The sequence below is a fragment of the Ranitomeya imitator genome, chromosome 5, assembly GCF_032444005.1.
Source record: "Ranitomeya imitator isolate aRanImi1 chromosome 5, aRanImi1.pri, whole genome shotgun sequence".
NCBI classification, from domain to species: domain Eukaryota; kingdom Metazoa; phylum Chordata; class Amphibia; order Anura; family Dendrobatidae; genus Ranitomeya; species Ranitomeya imitator.
Genome location: NC_091286.1, coordinates 597,338,239 through 597,351,560, shown reverse-complemented (window position 1 = coordinate 597,351,560; position 13,322 = coordinate 597,338,239).

The following is a 13,322-nucleotide window of genomic DNA, read 5'->3' as shown; positions in this document are numbered from 1 at the left end:
GCAAATCGGAAATACATTTTTTAGACCTAAACATCTTTATTGAAAATAATCGGATACTAACTAAATGCCACCATAAACCAGTAGACTCTAATGGATTTATTGATATTAATAGCTGTCATCTACCGATTTGGTTGACTAATATCCCCAAAAGCCAATTTACCCGGGTAAGACGTAATTGCACTAAAAAACGAGACTATATAATAGAAGCAGAACAACTTACCAAGAAATTTCTGGAAAAAGGATACCCCAAAGACCTACTAGATGTGGCTAAACAGGAGGTCTATGAAACATCGAGGGATACCCTAGTACAGAGAACAACTAGGGATAAATTTACTCCAACTGATATCCCTACACAAATTCATCAGTTACCTATTATTAGGCAGTTCCATTATGGATACAAACAGTTTACTAAAATCATCTATAAACACTGGTCAATCCTCCAGATGGACAAAGTAATAGGGGAACTGCTACCAAAACGACCCAAATTTGTTTTTAGAAAATCACAAACAATAGGTAACATTATAGATCCAAATACCAACAAGGGTCCTGCCAAGAGTATATCCTCAAAAAATCCAGGCTTTGTACCTTGCGGCACTTGTTCCTGTTGTGTGCGTACAAATTTTAAAAAAATAAAACAGCTTAAATTTTTTAACTCTAACGCCACTGAGGAATTTACTATTAAAGACCAAATTTCATGCTGGTCGTCAGGAGTTATTTACTTAATCAAATGCCCCTGTGGTAAAATTTACGTGGGTCGCACTAAACGTAAATTGAGGGACCGCTTGAAAGAACATTTTAATAATATAGAAAAAGGCTTCATTGGCCACCCCCTTTCCAGGCATTTTAGGGAATACCACGGTAGATCCACTAAGGGATTAATATTTTGCAGCATCCAAGTAGTTCCAAAAAACTGGAGGGGAGGGGACTACATAAAACTAATGTCACGCACCGAATCTAGGTGGATTTTTATGCTGGATAGCCTGGCCCCTAAGGGTCTTAATCATGAATTGGAGCTTTATGCTTTTAAATAGTTATCTACTTAAGTATGACTTTTTATCAGTATTCTTGTTTTTTTTCTCTTCCCCCCCCTTTTTTAACAAATTATATATAAAAATTCCCCCCTTCTTCTTTTATATATTTTTATAATAATTGTCTCTCTCAAATATAGATTTCTTAATGTATTTTTTAATGTATTTATTTAACAATAAAAATTTTTTAACATTAGTACATAGTAACATAGATCACCTATTATTCTGAGGTATGCCATCAGGTCCATGGACTTATAAGTCTACAGCCTCTTCCTGTAGCCTAGCGACACTCTCATGCACATACATGCATTTAGTTTTTTGTATAGTGGGCGGCGCTTTGATATCCTATATAGAGCAGCAGACAGCCAGGGACCTCTAGCCCTGACGAAGAAGGTCCGGTGACCTTCGAAACGCGTAGGCAATAGAGGCCCTGTTCGGCACTTGTCTCCTGCTCCATTTTCTTGTAGCTCCGGGTGACGTCACCCAGACCACGCCCCCCTATTCCCTGTCGCAGTGTAGCGGTGCCCCTGGCCAGGACGCCGCTTGTCTACTTTCTCGGCGTGCGCGTGGCAGCCAGGCGCCAATAGGGAGGACGCTCCCCTCGGGCCTGTCGCTTCACGCTGCCGTCCGGACCTCCGTACCTCGGACTCACCTCGGACTTACGGAGGAGCGTCTGTCTTCATCACTTCAGCGCTCCATCAAGCTTCCGCAGTCCAAGTCCTGGCACTTTAACCACTCAGTAAGTGCTTTATGTTAACCCTTTTGTGGGTACTTTTTAGTTCATTATATTTATTATCTAGGAGATAGGTAGCGCGGTGGCCTAACTTTTAGTTTTACTCCTCTGCATATACATGACAGGCTTGGCGCAGTAGCCGTCTAGGCACCTGCAGCTTCCCTTTACTCCTACACCCATTATCATTCGGAGCGCCGGTGTATTTATTATATTATTTCAAGAGAGTTTTATTGTATAGGTCAATAAAAGTCTCTTGATTTTATCCCATTACCAAGCTTTTATCAGCAGTGCATTGAACGACACCTTCATCCTGCTCTCTACTTTGCCTGGGTCCATTTGCGACCGGTGTGCTGCAGCAGCTGTATTATGTGACTACCAAATGTTGCTATATTGCAACTTCTCCAGGTGAGTGACCTCACTTTTCTAAATTTTCCATTACCATTGGATAAGACCCTATTGCGCTCTCTTGTCTCCTAGATTTCTTTCCTCAGTTTTTTGGTATGCTATAGGTCGATCTCTTTATACGGTGGTGCTCTTTTTATCCTTTGCGTCTAATTATATTTGCTGCATCTTTTAGGCTGTCTAAAATTCTATTTCACTTACTATTTTAAGCAAAAGGCAAAAAGGTGCTAAAATTTGTGCGTATGCCATTTGACAAATTTTGGAACTTTTTTACTGCTTACACGTCACAAGGATATTTAGATTTTTTTTATAGTGGAGACTCATTTTATAGTTTTATTGTCATTTGGTAGGTAGTGAAGGGTTTAGGGTTAATATTCTTTGTGATCTAGGTCAGTGAAGAAATTTATGGTTTGCATCCCTGGTAGTCTATGGTTATGAAAAGGTAAATGATAACATTCCTGGCAAATTAGGGAAATTAAAGGGTGTATATTAAAGGCAATGTGTCATCAGAAAGCATCAGCCACTAACAGCCATGAATGGAGCTTCGCCCACTGCTGTTAACTCCTTAAATGTCACTGTCAATCTCTGACAGTTGTATTTGCCTTTCATCACTTAGCCTGCGGGGGGGCTCCGTTCCACATGACCTGCTGTTTAAATCAGGTTTTTTTGATTGTTAAATGTGTTTTAAATAATTTTTATAATGTTTTTTTGCTTTCTACTTGAAAGAAAAATAGATGCTATCTCTGTGTGTGCTCTACAAAGAAAGCTGTCAGTCACTGATAGGATCGCTCACTGGACCGAAAATCCCAGGAAGAGAAGAAAATTAAATGATGACAACACAGGGTTTACTAGATATTTTCTCGCTATATATCGATCTGCGCAGCTCCTCCTGTGCTATAACATCGCGCCTGCAGATTGGACTGCACTTTCAAGGTGACAGGTTCCCTTTAACATAAGAACCTGCTTTGCATTTAGTAATTTTCTGATGGCACATTCCCTTTACCATCCCTGGTATTATAGTGTTGGTTTTGAGGTTGAAAGAAGATACACGTCCTTCATGTTCCTCCTATAACCTAACATGATGGTGGATGAGGGATCCTCTGTCTTGTCCAAGCAGCTCTTGTTATTTGGAGGTGGATGGGAAATTACTGAGCAAAATACTTCTCTTAATATCTCCCCAATGTTTCACTTTTGGAGGAGAACTAATTTGCATAAATTTTATGAGAAACATTTATAATACAATCTTTGGAGTTGCTCATTACTGTTCCCTGTAGTGTATTTACATAATCCTGAATTGATTACATTAATTTGCACCTGGATAAAGATACAGAGAGAACTGACAGCAATGTAGTGATCACAGTGATCGACACCATCTACTAACATATAGTAACACAGCAGCTCCAGGTGCCCATAAACCGTAGGTAGGTGTCCGCCAAACGACCCATCTGTCTCTCCTGACTCACGCGTAGACATTCCTGTACAGCTCAGCCGACTGTTCATGTATTAATGGGAAGGAAGTTGGTGCTTTTGGTTGTGCACCTCTCTTTGGTAAAACCAAATAAATTAACTGAAACACATGTTGGTATAAGTACAATGTTCAGAGGTGCATTCACACTGTGGGCAATAACAGATGGAACCTAAGATAAAACCAAAATGAGCAAACACCCTACAGTAAGTAAATAAACATTGTTAGTACATGTAAATAACATAGAGTTGTTAGTTGTCACTATTTTGATAATAAATTCCACCAGTCGTGGGGATACTGCGACAGAGGGGGGAGAGGATTTTGCAGCTTCTGGTTACCTGAACTCCTGCACTGGTTAGAAGTGCTTCATCCTAAACAGTGCAAGTTTTTTTTTGCTCTGGCATTGCTAGTGTTAATCAGTTCAGTTTATCTCCTGAAACTCTCCATCATGGATTGCCTCAGCTGTTCTGTGTTGGACATTCCCCTCTGGTATATATGCTTGCCACTGGCATTTGGGAATTGCCAGTGATAGTTCATTCTGCCTGGTTTGGAGTTAAATGAGCTGTTTGGTGTTTAGAGCTGGTGTTTGGAGAGTTCTTCTGGCAATTTCTGCTTGGAATTTGTTTACATGTTCATCCTCATCCTCTCGTATTTGGTTTCATCTATCTTAAGGCCCCTTCACACTCAGCGACGCTGCAGCGATACCGACAACGATGTCGATTGCTGCAGCGTCGCTGTTTGGTCGCTGGAGAGCTGTCACACAGACAGCTCTCCAGCGACCAACGATCCCGAAGTCCCCGGGTAACCAGGGTAAACATCGGGTTACTAAGCGCAGGGCCGCGCTTAGTAACCCGATGTTTACCCTGGTTACCAGCGTAAAAGTAAAAAAAACAAACACTACATACTTACCTACCGCTGTCTGTCCCCGGCGCTCTGCTTCTCTGCACTCCTCCTGCACTGGCTGTGAGCACAGCGGCCGGAAAGCAGAGCGGTGACGTCACCGCTCTGCTTTCCGGCTGACCGATGCTCACAGCCAGTGCAGGAGGAGTGCAGAGAAGCAGAGCGCCGGGGACAGACAGCGGTAGGTAAGTATGTAGTGTTTGTTTTTTTTACTTTTACGCTGGTAACCAGGGTAAACATCGGGTTACTAAGCGCGGCCCTGCGCTTAGTAACCCGATGTTTACCCTGGTTCCCAGTGAAGACATCGCTGGATCGGTGTCACACACACCGATCCAGCGATGTCAGCGGGAAGTCCAGCGACGAAATAAAGTTCTGGACTTTCCTCAGCGACCAACGATCTCCCAGCAGGGGCCTGATCGTTGGTCGCTGTCACACATAACGATTTCCTTAACGATATCGTTGCTACGTCACAAAAAGCAACAATATCGTTAACGATATCGTTATGTGTGAAGGTACCTTTACCCTCTCCTATGTTCCACTCTGTTTATAGATGAGTGTGTTTTGTAAGATTGCAGTTTGCTTTCATCCCTATCTGTCTTCCTTTGTCTATCTGATTAGTGTAATCCTATACACTTTGGCCTCATACCATCCTGGGTGGGGGAGGGAACAGATACGGGTAGGTCAGGGGTATGGCAAGGCATGTGACCCCGGCATCTCCACCTTTTGGGGTAATTTAGGGGCAAAACAGCGGGTTCCTAAGTTTATGATAAAACTTAACTTTTATTGAATACTCATAAAAAGAAAAGAAAAAAAAAGAGAAAGTGCCAAACACAATTGTGCTAAAAGGTGCTAGGTGCAAACAAACAAACACAAAGTACGCTAAAAAGATATCACCGCCAGGGAATTATAACCGCTACAATATTGTTTTTCGGTTATTAGTATACTCCAATACCACACTCCTGGATAACTCACTACACAATTAACAGGGTCCACAGCCCTAGTTTTCACAGATATAATATATCCATTGTGTATTCATGTAAGCACAAACAGGTCAAACAAACTTTATATCATAGCAGGTATGACCGAATCAAGTGGGGGTAAATCCTCAACCAACACTTCTAAATAGTGGTCATAATCCTTTTGTTGACCTTAATGGCGGCGGCAATATTATTTAATAGCAGCATGCTCATACAGAGAAAGAAAAACTTCTCAAATTGGCATATGGCAACCGTGCAGCCCAAAATAAACCTAGGTACTCCTTTTGTCCTCAGATCCTAAAGGGTACATATCTTAATACCTGCTGTCACATGCATATTTAGAAATAAACATTCCATCATATTATACTCATCTGCCTTCTACCGATCATCTGCCTGATCCGGTGTGGCCTGAGTCAGAAAATGGACCTTCTTAGCGGTTTATCTTTAGAAACTGTGTCCGCATTATCTCTTACAGGTCCATCTCAATGAATAGTGCCTCCCAACGCGTTTCATACTAATCCGAATCATCAGGGGATAGTGTCACCTTCATGAGTCACAAGTGAGCATTGTGCTAGCGCGGCATGCATCCAGCCGTCCTTTTATGTTTTATTCACCGGCGTCTCTAGCCATGTGCTTCCGGATGCCGGGTGGCGAACTTCCGGTCTATTCCAGTGTGTGCACCTTAGATTATGGTGCGCACATTACTTCCGGACACCTAGACACCGGCAGATCATGCCGTAACGTCATGTCCGGTGGGCGGACACTCCCGACTCTGTACCGCCCCCTCAGGAGTAATGTGCACTGAGCGTCTCACGCTCAAACAGATACAGACTTTTGGTAGGACGTTACATCCTGGGCTACTGTATCTTAGTATAATTAAACGGAGCCATATATGACTCCCGAGTCCCAAGAATTTATATGTGCAGGTAACATCACCACATTACAACTTTATACCGCCACAGATCGAGGGACATATAGAGCTTACGGATTAGGTCAACATCTTTTTAGCGTACTTTGTGTTTGTTTGTTTGCACCTAGCACCTTTTAGCACAATTGTGTTTGGCACTTTCTCTTTTTTTTCTTTTCTTTTTATGAGTATTCAATAAAAGTTAAGTTTTATCATAAACTTAGGAACCCGCTGTTTTGCTAAGGAAATATTTGGTTCTTATACCATTCAGAGTCTAGCTGCTATTTGGTAATTTGGGGGACAGGGATAGACTAAGGCACCCCCTAGTGTGAGAGAAACGGAAGGAGCCCCTTTCCCAAAAAAATCCTGCAACAGTACCATGACAAGACTTTTCTCTGGGGTAGTCTACCAGAAGTTGTGGAAAGATCCAAGTGTAACTTCTCAATTAATATCTGTGACTAAAATCCCTTCTAACAGATCATCAAGGATCCATCATGTATTTCAATGGGGCATACATGAAAATTCAGTTGTATAAAGGTTTTATTTTACCCAAAGTTCAGATTATATGAAAAAATGGAACATGATGCAAATGAATGAATATTTCACATCATATTCTAGAATGCAGTGACATAAGGGATCCAGTAGAGATAGCACTGACTTCAGTATGGTCTGTTATTCGGCTCTTTAAGGCACAGCTACCTGAGCCTCAGCCCCCTATAACAAATTGACACTGGCTTTGGTACTCATACTAATTTAATATTTCCAAAATTAACAGTCCTAATTCTCATGCTTTGTAATTTGCCATACACTCTTTTTTAGTGGGCGGTTTCTTTCCAAGAGCATTATACTAGCATTATAGGTCTTTAGTACTTCCTCTCCCTTACTTCTTAGCTTCTATTGCTCCTTACATTGATCAATCACTTGCCTACTGTGAGCTGAAAGCCCACCCCTCTATGCTTTTTACAGACAGGAGAGTGGGAGCAGAGGGACAAGTACCTGCCCCCACTTCCTGTAATCACTTGCTGCATCTACAGTGGGGAAATAAGTATTTGATCCTTTGCTGATTTTGTAAGTTTTGTAAGTTTGCCCACTGACAAAGACATGAACAGTCTATAATTTTAATGGTAGATTAATTTTAGCATTGAGAGATAGAATATAAAAAATAAAATCCAGAAAATCCAGAAAATCACATTGTATAAAATTTATTTGCATTTTGCAGTGAGAAATAAGTATTTGATCCCTCAGGCAATCAAGACTTAATACTTGGTGGCAAAACCCTTGTTGGCAAGCACAGCAGTCAGACGCTTTTTGTAGTTGATGATGAGGTTTGCACACATGTCAGGAGGAATTTTGGTCCACTCCTCTTTGCAGATCATCACTAAATCATTAAGATTTTGAGACTGTCGCTTGGCAACTCGGAGCTTAAACTCCCTCCATAAGTTTTCTATGGGACTAAGGTCTGGAGACTGGCTAGGCCACTCCATGACCTTAATGTACTTCTTTTTCAGACACTCCTTTGTTGCCTTGCTTGTAGGTTTTGAGTCATTGTCTCACTGACAGACCCAGCCACAACCTATTTTTAATGTCCTGGCAGAGGGAAGGAGGTTCTCACTCAGGATTTTTTGGTACATGGCTCCATCCATTCTCCCATTGATGCGATGAAGTAGTCCTGTGCCCTTAGCAGAGAAACAGCTCCAAGCACCACCATGCTTGACAGTGGGGCCAGTATTCTTTGGGTCATAGGCAGCATTTCTTTTCCTCCAAACACGGCGAGTTTAGTTAATGCTAAAGACCTCAATTTTTGTCTCATCTGACCACAGCACCTTCTCCTAATCACTCACAGAATCATCAAGATGTTCATTGGCAAACTTCAGACGGGCCTGCACATGTGCCTTCTTGAGAAGGGGGACCTTGTGGGCACGGCAGGATTTTAAACCTTTAAAGGCACAATGTGTTACCAATGGTTTTCTTGATGACTGTGGTCCCAGCTGCCTTGAGATCATTAACAATTTCCCCCCGTGTAGTTTTAGGCTGACCTCTCACCTTCCTCATGATCAAGGATACCCCAAGAGGTGAGATTTTGCATGGTAACCCAGATCGATGTCGATTGACAGTCATTTTGTATTTCTTCCATTTTCTTACTATTGCACCAACAGTTGTCTCCTTCTCATGCAGCATCTTACTTATGGTTTTTAGTTATATAGATCAGAGCAACAAAATAACCGATCTAGATCATGACAGAAACTCCCAACATTATATATAATTAGAAAAATGGAGTAAAAAAATACTGTCTTTTTGATAATAGATTGTAACATTGTAAGCTCTTTGGTCTTGCCCATGTTGTAGAGGTTAGAGTCTGACTGATTCATTGAGTCTGTGGACAGGAGACTTTTATAAAGGTGACTATGTAAGACAGCTGTCTTTAATGCAGATAACAAGTTGGTTAGGAGCGTCTAACTAGTCTGTAGGAGCCAGAACTCTTAATGGTTGGTGGGGGATCAAATACTTATTTCTCTCTGCAAAATGCAAATAAATGTATATAATTTATACAATGTGATTCACTGGATTTTATTTTTGATATTCTGTCTCTCAATGTTAAAAAATAACCTACCCTTAAAATTATAGACTGTTCATGTCTTTGTCAGTGGGCAAAATTACAACATCAGCAAGGGATCAAATACTTATTTCCTTCACTGTATGATTGCAATCACACAAATGTCCACATTTTATTCTATTCTGACAAGAGCAAAATTACATGGAAATGAGAGAAGAAATTGAATCAGTCTGACCAGCCAATAAAATAGCATTTCCTAATAACCCTGGATGGCTTCTATAAATTGGACTTGACTTACTGACCTGACAATCTAAACCTTATTCTGAATGCAGAATCCGTAATTTATCCAATCTCATCAAAATAGATGGAAGCGGCATATCTGATTAGTCTTCTTACCAAAGAGACAAAAACAAACTGAAATGTGCAGAAAACTATCTTACAGGTAATAACTATAGTTATTGTATTCCCTGCATTACATTATGTTGCTAAAGTATTGGACAGGGCTTCCAATGGCCACCAGTAACATTTATTCTAATAGCCCACTTTTCAGCTACATGCAAATATTATTGGCCAGCGATGGAGGATATCATGTGGTTTGCTGCCCTGTTATGCAATTTGAGTTTATGCTTTCAGGAAATAATCATATTGGTAGTTTATTAAAGAAATGAGACGCTGTACGTTGCCCTTGTATAATGCATGAAGAGTACTGTGCCAAGCGCTGCTTATGTGGGGGGCCCACCAGGAGATTCTCCAGTCTTCCTGTGAGCCAGTCCAACCCTGGGGGCCCACCAGGAGATTCTCCAGTTTTCCTGCGGGCCAGTCCAACCCTGGGGGCCCACCAGGAGATTCTCCAGTCTTCCTGTGGGCCAGTCCGAGCCTGGGGGCCCACCAGGAGATTTTCCAGTTTTCCCGTGGGCCAGTCCGAGCCTGGGGGCCCACCAGGAGATTCTCCAGTTTTCCTGTGGGCCACTCCGAGCCTGTGCTTCTATTGTGGCAATATCTATAGCTGTGTTTGTTCTAATCTTCCTTATACCTGTACAGTTATATTTATTTATAAGTCATTAGGTTTTATAGTAAACCTGGGGGAGGAAATTTATCCTAATATCATCCATTAGAGGTTGCTACCATGTATCTTTTAACCATGTAAAAATGAACTAAAGTGAATTTCACAACATTGTGGTGCATTGACAACATATATGAGCAAAGCTCCCAATTTTTATGCCAACCTGCCTACAGGCTTTAACTCTTTCACGCCGTGGCCAACTTATCTTTTCAAACTTTTGTTCATTCGTTTCCATCCTCTTCCAAAACTCGTGACTTTATTTTTCCATTACAAGATGAGCTGTAGTTTTGTATGACACCATTTATTTTATTGTTCAATATACTGAACAACAAGAAAGACTCCAAGTGTGTGAATGAGAAGGAAAAACAACAAACCTGCCATTGTTTGTGAAGGCTTTGTTCTTATGGAGTTCAGTGTCCAGTAAAAATGACCTGGGACCTTCAATCGCTGCTGTACATCCACTTTAATTCAGGCGTGAATTTCAGTGATTGTGGGTTTCCAACGTGTCACAATATTTTTTACATTTTAGTAGTTAAAAAAATTCTGAACTTTGGAAAAAAACTTTGTTTATGCTGCCATTTTTTAAGAGCCGTCATTTTTAAAAACTTTTTTACGTCAATGGAGCTGTGCGAGGGCATATTTTCTAGCAAGGCAACCTGAAGTTTTCATTGGTATCATTTTGTGATACATATGATGTTTTGATTGCTATTTACTGCATGTTTTGGGGAGATGCAATAGCAATTTTAGCATTTCGATTCTTTTTTTTTTGCTTTACGTTTTCCATACAGGCTAAATTATTTTAGATTTTGAAAGGTCAGACTTTCGCATATGTGGTGATAACAATTATGTTTTTATGCTGTTATTTATAATATTATTGTTTTATTGGAAAAATATTTTTGTTACTTTTTAATTGCTTTATTTTTTAGTTCCCCTATGGAACTTGATCCTGTAATAATGTGATCGCTTGAACTATATACTGCAATACTTCAGTATTTCAGTAATAGTGAAATTTACAATTTCCTATGAAATGAGGGCCATCCCCAAACTGAGCTTTACAGGAGTATAAAGATGGCATTAATGGGGGCTTGAAGCTGAGATGGCAGCTCATCAGAATTCATTGATCACTAATATTGATAGGAGCATTTATGTAGCTAAACAGCAGCCATGCGACCTACCTCCTACTGCTGCTGTTAGATGAAGGTGCCGGCTGTTTTTGGATACATTCACACATCCTTGTGATTTTTACCATCCCTGAGAAACTGCCTTTTATTTTCTCAGATGTCATGCTAGTTGCATCTGTTTTTTTTCCCTCTTTTTTTTCACTTAAGAGATACAATGGGGAAAATAAGTATTTGCTACACTGCCTTTTTTGCAAGTTTTCCCACCTACAAAGAATGGAGAGGTCTGTAATTTTTATCGTTGGTACACTTCAACTGTGAGAGACAGAATCTAAAAATCAAAACCAGAAAATCACATTGAATGATTTTTAAATAATTAAATTGCATTTTATAGTAATTGGTCACCTACCAACCAGCAATAATTCTGGCTCTCACAGACCTGTTAGTTTTTCTTTAAAAAGCCCTCCTACACTGGACTCATTACCTGTATTTATTGCACCTGTTTGAACTCGATACCTGTATAAAAGACACCTGTCCACACACTCAATCAATCACAGTCCAACCTCTGCACCATGGCCAAGACAAAAGAGCTGTCTAAGGACACCGTGACAAAATTGTAGACCTACCAATGACCATCTGGACGATCCAGAGGAGGCATGGGAGAAGGTCATGTGGCTAAATGAGACCAAAATAGAACTTTTTGATATCAACTCCACTCGCCATGTTTGGAGGAAGAAAGAGTACAACCCCAAGAACGCCTTCCCAACCATTAGGCATGGTGGGGGAAACATCATACTTTAGGGGTGATTTTCTGAAAAGGGGACAGAATGACTGCACCGTATTGAAGGAAGGATGGATGGGGTCATGTTCATGAGATTTTGGTCAACAACCTACTTCCCTAAGTAAGAGCATTGAAGATGGGGCGTGGCTGGATCTTTCAGCAAGACAATGACCTGAAACCACAGCCAGGGCAACTATGGAGTGGCTCCAGAAGAAGCATTTCAAGGTCTTGAAGTGGACTGGACAATCTTGAGACCTGAACCCAATAGAAAATCTCTGGAGGGAGCTGAAACTTATTGTTGTCCAGCAACAGCTCCAAAACCTGAAAGATCTGGACCTGCATGGAGGAGGTGGCCAAAATTCCTGCGGCAGTGTGTGCAAACTTGGTGAAGAACTACAGGAAACGTCTGACCTCTATAATTGCAAATTGTTTTTCTATTGTATCAAATATTTATTTCATGTAATAAAATGCCAACTAATTATGTAAAAATCATACAAGGTGATTTTCTGGATTTTTGTTTTTTAGATTCTGTCTCTCACAGTTGAAGTGTACCTACGGTAAAAATTACAGACCTCTCCATTCTTTGTAGGTGGGAAAACTTGCAAATTCAGCAGTGTATCAAATAGTTATTTTCCCCATTGTATGTTTGTTTTCAATCAAACAAAAAAGATTTTTAGAAAGTTTTGAATATTGATCACTAAGCAGCAGATCTGTAAGGCACGGAAACATAACGGAAACTAATCGGAAGCATTTTTGTGGTATGATCTACAAACAGAATAGGAGCTGCTCGGAATATCATGGATCTTACTCTTGGATCTTTGATTTTCACAGATATGTGTATTAATGAAAATTTATGGGTGTGCGTTGCATCCCAATAAAAAATAAGAGAATACACAGACATTTCGCAATGAATTTTGCCTATAGCCTTATACTTAGCTCTTAAGCTTGATCCTTAAACCCGTGCCAGACTTGTGCCATACATGTAGATACTGAAAAGTTGGTAAATATAAATTGGGATGATTGTCACGCTCATGCCCTGTCTGGTGGGCGTGAGCCAGGGGGTTTGTGGACCCACTGTGCCCCGAACCAGACTACCCGGCAGTTGTGTTGCTTTTTGCTGGAGCCTCTGATGGTGAGGTCAGACTTGTGCGGCAGGAAGCTGCCAGGTGCTACTCCAGGGTGGTGTCTGGCTGTGGCTGCTGATCCCACTTGGAGAACAGGAACACTAGGATAGGTGCAGGCATCAGGCAGGACTAGGAAATGAGTACGGATGAAACTCAGATGAGTAGGCTGGCATGGCAGAGACACAGGGCTGGCAGGAACAGCAGAGACACAGGGCTGGCAGGAACGGCAGAGACACAGGGCTGGCAGGAACAGCAGAGACACAGGGCTGG